The 9,742-nt window shown below is 44.5% G+C and overlaps 1 long non-coding RNA gene across 1 annotated transcript; it reads left to right on the forward strand.

Moving 5' to 3' along the window:
* LOC143516167 (uncharacterized) lies at positions 1–1,010 on the forward strand. Its single transcript, XR_013131583.1, has 3 exons — positions 1–78; positions 795–842; positions 924–1,010. It is a non-coding gene; the product is annotated as an uncharacterized LOC143516167 (long non-coding RNA).
* The last annotated feature ends 8,732 nt before the right edge of the window (positions 1,011–9,742 follow it).

Raw genomic sequence — 9,742 nt, forward strand, 5'->3', positions numbered from 1 at the left:
CGTAAACACATGCCCAAAAGGGAGGGGCCGGGGTCCTCAACGTGACAATTACCTTTAGGGCCAACAGAGAAGTGTAAGGTGTGTATTATTTTATTCACTTTTTAAATAAAATTATTTTATTAATTTATTCACTATATTGTCATATGAGGTGAAGGTTTCAGTGTAACGTGAGCACATTAAGAACTGTCACATCAGAACCTGTGGGTTTTTTTTGTTGTTCTTGCCTCTGATGCATTGGTGTTATTACTGTTAATCCTCCACATCACCAGTAGGGACTAACATAGATGAATGATGTGTTGGCACACGGCAAATAAAATAACGCACATGTTGGAGTAGAACTAAATCTAACAAATATGTCCGGTTGTGTTTATCTGATTGTGCAGCATATTGATGCTATCAATGAGTAATTTATATCACAGTTAGACTGTGAAAACATTACATTGCCGACATTGCTAACTCCTCTCCTGTATTCACACCTTGGGGAATATAAGTAAAACAGCTGAGAAATAGCAAATGCTATGTAGCTGGCAATTTTTAATTTCTTATCCTACTCATGGATAACAGCCAAACTCAAATTATTATTTTTGTTAGACTTCTTTGTTCATTGGATTATTACTGCAGTTATGTGTCATCTTGCAGCTGCATCTGGATCATATAAGGATCATGTGGACTGATTTGAGTCTTATGAATCATCACGTTAAGAAGATCAAAATTAGGCAGTGACAGTACCTGTTCATTCATGTTACTGTATATGGCAAAACATTGTTTTATTCTTGTTTGTTGGTGTATTTCAGATAATGCCGCACAGTTTGTATGGAGAGTCGTGTGCTCCAGTTCTAAATGTAAGACACTTTCTGTTCAAAAGGAAATTGTTCAGGACCATAATGGTGCTTATTCTGAAGTCCTTTTTTTCTGCACTGTAGTCCGTATTCAGGAGAAATCCGAACATGAAACAATGGAGCCATGAAGGAGCCACACGCAAACAGCTGTGTCCAAATGTCCTGATGACCTGACACATCCTGAATAAAATCTAAAACACAGGATTACATTTTAAAGTTCTACTCTTTCTTTTAAAATACTGCTAAAACAGCATATTTGAGGTATAAGCAGATCAGTAAATATGTCTTTCCCAATATTATAGTTTCCCCCTTTGGCATCATGGTTTTTTTCTTATTTTGTCTCCACACTCTTGCCCTATTCCCCATCATGTATTGTGATGATGCCAGTAGCTCTGGCCCATCACCAAGACTCTACAGACATTCCTGTGATGGACTAAATGCTGTACTTAACTCTTCATGTGGGATTCTCAGGGGGACTGGCGGCCCAGCCAGCTCCTTCCTTATAGTGGTCGAAGGGCCCTCGGCCTACTGAAGGAGGGGAGGGGGGTTACAGGTCCTGGGATTACCTGAGGACTGAGATGTACACAATGGATGGACATATTAATTATTATTCTTGTCATAGTGCACTAAACGTAAAATGTTAGGTATATATTGTGTTACTGCAGTAATGTAATGTATGTATGTTATGTTTGTGTTTATAGGTAACCCCTGCTAGTAGTAATGGTATGCCCCAGCTTAATTAAGGGGAGGGGCTACTAGTATAAGAGGGCTTCCTCTCAGAGGCTAAGGGGGGGAGAGGTTGGTTGGTTAATGTTGGTTATTGAATATTGGAAGTAATTGTGTTGAGCCCACGAAAGTCAGGGGCTAGACTGGCTGCTGTTTGCCAGTGCTTGCTTAAAGTGCTGCTTATAAGCCTTTAGATAGATAGATAGATAGATAGATAGATAGATAGAGCTTTATTTATCCCTTGGGACGGATCCCTTCAGGAAATTGTATTTTTCCAGTAGCAGCGTTACAGTACCATAATGTTAACAAGGTAGTATTACAATTTAAAAATATCACTAAAACAAGATTAAGCACACAACATAATAATAATAATAACAGTAATAATAATAAACATAAACTAAGAAAAAACGGCAATGTATAAAAGGATAAGAGGATGCAATTGCACATAGCCCATTATGAGGTATTGTGATTTGGATGAACTGATTGATTAAATTGTGTCATCATATTACACATAGCCCAGTTTATAGGTGATCAGCTCAGCTGATTCCCAAACATTCTCAGTCTACCCATTGGCACATCCACCTATTAACTCCTTCTCCCTCGTTCCCAGAGAGGAGTTGTATAGTTTGATGGCCTGAGGGACAAAAGAGTGTTTGAGTCTATTAGTCCTGCACCTGGGGAGTAGTAGTCTGTCACTAAACAGACTCCTCTGTTGTATGATGACCGTGTGCAATGGGTGACTGGTGTTATCCAGGATGTCCAGTAGTTTGTTCAGTGTCCTTTTTTCTGCTACCGTCACCAGAGAGTCCAGCCTAGTGCCGACAACAGATCCTGCCCGCCTGATCAGTTTTTCTATCCTGGAAGAGTCCTTCTTGGATATACTGCCCCCCCAGCAGACCACGGTGTAGAACAGGACACTGGCCACTACCGTCTGGTAGAAAGTCAGCAGGAGTTTTCTGCATATGTTGAAGGACCGAATCTTCCTGAGAAAATACATCCTGCTCTGTCCCTTTTTGCACAGTTGCTCTGTATTGCAAGACCAGTCCAGTTTATTGTTCAGCCACAACCCCAGGTACTTGTATGATGCAACCATCTCCACCTCATCCCCTCCTACCATGATCGGTCGTGGCTTGGGTCTAGACTTCCCAAAGTCGATGACCAGCTCTTTGGTTTTTGTGGTGTTGAGCTGTAGGTGGTTTGCATTGCACCAGGTTGTAAAATCCTTCACTAGGCTCCTGTACTCCTCCTCCCTGTCATCCCTGATACACCCGACGATGGCTGTGTCATCTGCAAACTTCTGGATGTGACACAGCTCAGAGTTGTACCAGAAGTCAGCAGTGTAGAGGGTGAAGAGAAGAGGGGCCAGCACCGTGCCTTGAGGTGCTCCTATGCTGCTGATCACAGTGTCAGACGTGATGTCCACCATCTTGACATACTGTGGCCTGTTAGTGAGGTAGCTGATGATCTAGACAACCAGGCAGGGGTCCACACACATCCTGTTCAGCTTATCCTGGAGTAAAAGAGGCTGAATGGTGTTAAAAGCACTTGAGAAGTCCAGAAAAAGAATCCTCACTGTGTTCTTATTGTCCAGGTGTGAATGTGCTCTGTGTAGTAGGTAGAGGATGGCGTCATCCACGCCAACACCTGCCCGGTAAGCAAACTGCAGTCCATCCTGAGCATGTTGTATCTGGGGACTGAGGAGGCAGAGGAGGAGCCGCTCAAACGTCTTCATAATGTGCGATGTTAGTGCCACAGGTCTAAAATCATTCAGTTCACTGGGTCTGTTCTTTTTGGGAACAGGAACTATACATGAAGTTTTCCATATGGTGGGCACTTTTCCCAGCTGCAGGCTGAGATTGAAGACACGTTGTAGCGGTTCACACAGTTCATCAGCACAGTTCTTCAGTACACGAGGTAATACCATGTCAGGTCCAGGCGCTTTTTTGGGGTGGAGCTTCCTTAGTTGTTTCCTGACTTGGTCTGAAGTGATGTTTGCTGAGGTCTGTGTTGTGGTTGTGTTGTGTAGGTGTTGTGTTAAGGTCAGAGTTGAAGTTGCTGTGGTGGGAGGATAGTTGGGGGTGGGGTTGCCTGCTGCAGTATCTGGAGGAGGGTGTGATAATGAAGAGAGGGGAGATGGCTGTAGTGAATGGGGGGTTGAGGAGGACGTGGCCTGGTTAAATCTGTTGAAGAAGATGTTCAACTCATTCACTCTATCCACAGTCCCCTCCCCCGCTCTCGTCTTGGTGTTATGGCCTGTGATGTTTTTGAGACCATTCCATACCTCTCTCATGTTGTTATCTGCAAGCTTCTGCTCAATCTTCCTCCTGTAGCTATCTTTGGCTTCCCTCACACAGTGTTTTAGATCCAGATGTGCTGCTCTCATCGCCTCCCGGTTCCCGTTTCTAAAGGCAGCTTTTTTTGTGTTGATTGCAGCCTTAACTTTCTGTGTGACCCATGGCTTGTTGTTGGGGTAGCATCGTACGGTTTTTATGGGGGAGACCACATCTGTACAGAAGTTAATATAATCTGTCAGACAGTGTGTCATCGTCTCGATGTCTTCACAGTGAGAATTGAGAAGAACATCCCAGTCTGTGTTACTGTAACAGTCCCTCAGCTCTTCTTCCATTTCTGGGGTCCACTTCCTGGTGGTTCTGGTAGTTGGAGGCAGCCTTTGAACGAGGGGGGTGTACATAGGCTGTGCATGTAGTAGAACGTGGTCCGACTTCCCCAGGGGGGGCAGGGCTGTGACTCTGTATGCCTCTTTTACATTAGCATATAGGAGGTCTATTGTCCTGTTGTTTCTTGTTGGACAGTCCACGTTCTGATAAAATGCAGGCAGTGTAGAGTCCAGAGTAGCATGATTAAAGTCCCCAGAAATTAAGATAAATGCATCAGGGTGCTGTGTCTGTAATTTTGCAGTCGCTAAGTGAATGTGCTCACATGCTGCGGCTGCGTCCACCCTCAGTGGAATGTAAACACAGAGAGCGATCACATGACTGTATTCTCGTGGAACATAGTAGGGCCGGCAGCTAACAGCTAGTAACTCCAGATCCGAACAGCATAAGACTATCTTTACAGATATATGACCGGGGTGACACCAGCGATTGTTAACATAGATGATCAACCCCCCACCTTTGCTTTTCCCGCATGATTTTTTGTCTCTGTCCGCTCTCACAGCAGTGAAGCCAAGCAGGTCCACGTTAGCATCCGGTATTAGCTCAGTTAGCCATGACTCCGTAAAGATAAGCAAGCTGCACTCACGGTAAATCCGCTGATTGATTAGTGCGGACAGCTCATCAACCTTATTAGGTAGCGAGTTCACATTCCCCATGATAACGGAGGGAATAGGTGGTTTGTAGCGCCTCCGATTGTCGGATAGCCTAGCCCAGTGGTTCCCAAAGTGGGGGGCGCGCCCCCTAGGTGGGGCGCGGAGCTATTGCAGGGGGGGCGCGGAGCTTGAAAGTAAAACGTGCACATGTGTCAATATTAGGGATGCACCGATTCCGATATTAATATCTGAAAAAATTCTAGATCGGGTATCGGGGACAATGTGACCGATCCATAAAAACAGATCTATTCACTCTAATTATATGCTTGTATTGCTTGCTTTTCGGAGTTAGTTCAACCCTAATACTCGCGCTGGTGGTATTCCACTTAGTCCGTTTATTTGCTGGTTGACCAAAATAAACCTGGGCTCCAGCAATACTTCACTGTTCATACATGAACTGGTGAGTTGTCCAAAGCTCATTTAATGCGTTACTTACAGAAATAAATTAAAGAGCAGTGGTCTGACTCGGTCTACGGCGGAAAGCTAAAAAAACAATATTCCATACGCACGCTCAACTCGCTCCCTTAAAGAGACAGTACACATATTTCTGGCCGTTACATGCTTTGTGCTCTGCGTGATGTCTGCGCTTGCAAACTAGCAGCATATGTATTGCTGTTTCTCTTATTTCATCTCCTTATTTATTTTAAATTACATTTAGAATTCTTGAACCATTTAAAATGTTTCTTGCAGTTAATTTTTTTCATGTTTGACCAAAGTTGTGAACCTATTGTTTTTGTAAGTTTTCAACACATCCCTAGTCAATATGGGGGGGGGGGGGGGGGGTGTAGGGGGGGCGCAAAAATATTCTCATCTACTAAAGGGGGGCACGGCAGAAAAAGTTTGGGAACCACTGGCCTAGCCTTTAGCTTAGCACCGGCCTTGCTTCCTCGGGCTCTCCTCCTTAGCTCCTCCGGAATGGGATGTCGGTTTCCGCATCGCCCCATTGTTCTCAATCCCAGCAGTGGGCTTTGCGGGCTTGAGTACTTTTTATATGTTATATGTACAGTTTTTCTTTACATTTACTAGTGTCAGTAATTTACGCCTTTGCTGGAATCCACCATTAAAACATCTGGAACTGGAACTCCTGTGCCTGTATTCATCTCACTCTCTGTAGTGAACCCACCTCCATATTCACCCACTCGTAGTACCACGTTCACATGTATTGATTACACAATAAGGAGAAAAACAAGAAACAAAGTTTTTATCAGTAAACCAGCTACATTTACATTTACATTTACGGCATTTAGCAGACGCTCTTATCCAGAGCGACTTACAAAGTGCTTTGCTTCTGATCACAGAATACATCCTAGGAAATAGTACAAATAGGCCAGAATTCAAGACACCATTGAGTCAGACTACTACTAAACTACAGGAGTCAGTATCATTACCTAGTGTTTTGCAAGTTAGACATTTGCCTAGAAGCACAAATAACCATAAACAGACATACCACTTGCCGTTGTTCTTAAATTGTATCAGCTGAATTAGTGCTCTGGTAAGAACTCAACAAACAGGTGAGTCTTCAGTCTACGCTTGAAGATAGTAATAGACTCTGCAGTCCTAGCAGCTAATGGAAGATTGTTCCACCATCTTGGAGCCAGGACGGAGAATAGTCTGGAGCTTTGTCTTCCATGAGACTTTAAGCATGGAGTTTCAAGTCGAGCCAAGCTTGAGGTTCTAAGTGTTCGCTGTACAGATCGGCTTTTTACCATGGACATCATGTAGGGAGGGGCCAGTCCATTTTTGGCTTTGTAAGCAAGCATCAAGGTTTTATATCTGATGCGTGCTGCTACTGGAAGCCAGTGAAGAGAACGTAGTAGAGGAGTCACATGTGAGAACTTGGGTAGATTGAAGACCAGTCGTGCTGCAGCATTCTGAATTAGTTGTAGAGGTCTGATGACCCGTAGAGGAAGACCTGCAAGTAGGGAATTGCAGTAGTCCAGCTTAGATATTACTAGAGACTGCACAAGCACTTGAGTAGCTTCCTGTGAAAGGAAGGGTCGTATTCTTCGTATGTTGCAGAGGAGAAATCTGCAGGATCTGGTCAGCTTTGAAACATGTGTTGAGAATGTTACACCCAGGCTTTGAGCAGTTTCTGATGGTGTTAACAAGATGTTCTCAAAGGAAACTGTGAGGTCGTTGTGTGGGTTTGGGGTTCCTGGAATGTACAAAAGCTCAGTTTTGCTAGGGTTGAGCTTCAAGTGGTGAGTAGTCATCCATGCAGCAATATCTGTCAAGCATGCCGAGATACACCTAGAGACCTGGGTGTCAGAATGAGGGAAGGAAAGAATTAGCTGGGTGTCATCAGCATAGCAATGATAACAGAAACCATGAGACAAAATAATGTCACCAAGGGAATGAGTATATAATGAGAAGAGAAGAGGGCCTAGGACTGAGCCTTGGGGGACTCCAGTGGAAAGTTTACATGGATTGGATGTAGATCCTCTCCATGTTACCTGATAGGAACGGTCTTCAAGATATGACTGGAACCATTTCCAAGCAGAGCCAGTCACACCGAGGCTAGAAAGAACAGAGAGGAGGATGTTGTGGTTGACAGTGTCAAAGGCTGCAGAAAGGTCTAGAACAGGGGTACTCAAATAGAAATGATGGCGGACCATATTTTATTTTTTCAATCACTAAAGGGGCGGGTTACGGGGGGGGGGAGTGGCGAACGCATTTGGGCGTCTGCTACGTGTTTGTTGTTGCCATAAAGGCAATCCCCGGCAGCGTCTTGCGATTTCAAAATAAGAGCGGATAGCGCGATTGAAAAAAAAGATTCCAAAAAAAAAAAAAAAAAAACTTTTCAAAACAGCTCGCGGGCCAGAAATAGATAGCCCGCTATTTGAGTATGGGGGGTCTAGAAGAATTAATACTGATGATAGCTTTTTAGCCTTGGCATCATGGAGCTTCTCGGTCACTGCTTTGAGGGCAGCTACATCCTGCCCTATGCCTTACCTTCATATGTAACATAATGTGTTGCATGAAATGTTATAATATAAAGCTTTACTTCATATCGATTTACGTCTGTAAATTGTGTTTTTGTCTGTTTTAAAGCACATTTGTTTGTTACACTCATTTAAGTATATATGCTGTCTTGACAGAGTAGTTTTTATTAGAAAGTGACAATCATTCTTAGCATGAATTCTTTGGTTAAGGAAGTAATTGTGGTGGAAATTTGGTGATTTCCATTTATGTCAGGCTTTCTTAGTATACATTAAACATATTAGATATAGGGGTTAGAGATCTTTTTACATATACGTGTGTTAATCATGGCACTGAAGTCATTCTCGTGACTTCAGTAGACCTCAGATGTGTGTGTGTGTGTGTTCTCTGGCCTCGGCTGAGGCCTAATCTGATGTTCCTCTGGTGTTCTAAAACTGACCTCGCTGGAAGACTCCTAATCTCCACTTGGAAGGGACTACGGCGACACTCAGGCTGTCATGACATCACAAGGATGCTGAGCGTGGAGGGGGCATGCGTCACATGCATCTGTCAAATCAACGTTAATTATTTCCTGTATTGTCCAATCACATTTGGTTGATCACCTCGTGTTCACCTCGTGGACACCGTGTGTGTTGATGATTAAACGTATAAAAGATGAGAGTTCGGAATGGTGAATTAGCTCTCTTTTGCAGACGCCTTGTGCGTTTGGAACAGGGATCTCTTGGAGAGGGATCTCTGAGCTCTCTCTGTGACAGACACCTGGCATGTTTGTAACGGAGATCTCAGGGGTTTAATCCATGCTTTGTTAAAATAAATCATTGTACTTTATTATCTAACCCAACTGCTTCTGACTTTTATTGTGCTCACCATTTAAGGGTTTCAGAATTTCTAGCACATTTTGGCACCCCAGATGGGACTCCACGACTGAGGACGGCACACCTGAGGGGGAGACTAAGCGCTTAGCTCCTGAAGGCCTTACTTCAGTCAGCCAACGACAAATTCCGTTGAGCGGGACTCGCAGGTGTGTGTGCCTCCTCGGCGTCGGAGTTTTCCCAGGAACAGACAAACAGTTAAAGTAACTAAAACCCGGTGAGTACAAACTGTCAGATAAACTTAGTGCAGAGGTGGTGACTTCTCTCCTGGTGCGTGTATACACTGTTATGGTTATCGGGCGGGGTAACTAAGCGATTGAGTGTTTCACCCTCGGCTGAGAGTCGAGGACCAGAGTATCAGGGAGAGTGAGAGTCAGGTTCTGCGTGAGTGTGTGTGTGGGGGAGCATTGTAATTTGTTTTCAGAAGCAGCAAAATGGGTGGATGTGCCAGTAGCCGTACTGACGGTGGGATCTGCAAGATACTGCGCGCACATCCTAGAGTAAGGTACATGAAAGAACGGTATGGGTCCGAAAGTTTAAAACAATTTCACATGTGGGTTTCAAAGTGTGATTTCCCAGAGGGAGGGAGTTTTAACATGAACCGAATTGCAGCATTAAGACATAGTTTGATAAAGGAACAAAATGATGGGTTTAAAGTAAACTGGGAAGACGGGATTATGAATTGCAAACATAAACTAAACTTGAGGTTCGACAGGAACTTCAGAATCTCCAGTCTGTTAAGTGTGTTGCAGATCCAGACCTGGACGGATGTCCCAGGCGACCCCCAACCGTCCCGACGGCCCCACCCAACCCCACCAACATCAAGACCCAGGAACCAGTCAGACGAAACAAGCCTCCTCCAGCACGTCCAATCAGCTCAGTGGCTCTGCACACGAGATCGCGAGACGGGCAAGACGCAACAGCCGGACCAAGCCAAGGACGGATGGCCCACATCAGCGAGCCGTCCCTGCCCCCACCTCCGGAAACAACCAACGATCAGGTGATGTGCCCAATGGTGGAAGTGGCGGGTCAGGATG

The sequence above is a fragment of the Brachyhypopomus gauderio genome, chromosome 6 (assembly GCF_052324685.1).
Source record: "Brachyhypopomus gauderio isolate BG-103 chromosome 6, BGAUD_0.2, whole genome shotgun sequence".
Classification (NCBI taxonomy): domain Eukaryota; kingdom Metazoa; phylum Chordata; class Actinopteri; order Gymnotiformes; family Hypopomidae; genus Brachyhypopomus; species Brachyhypopomus gauderio.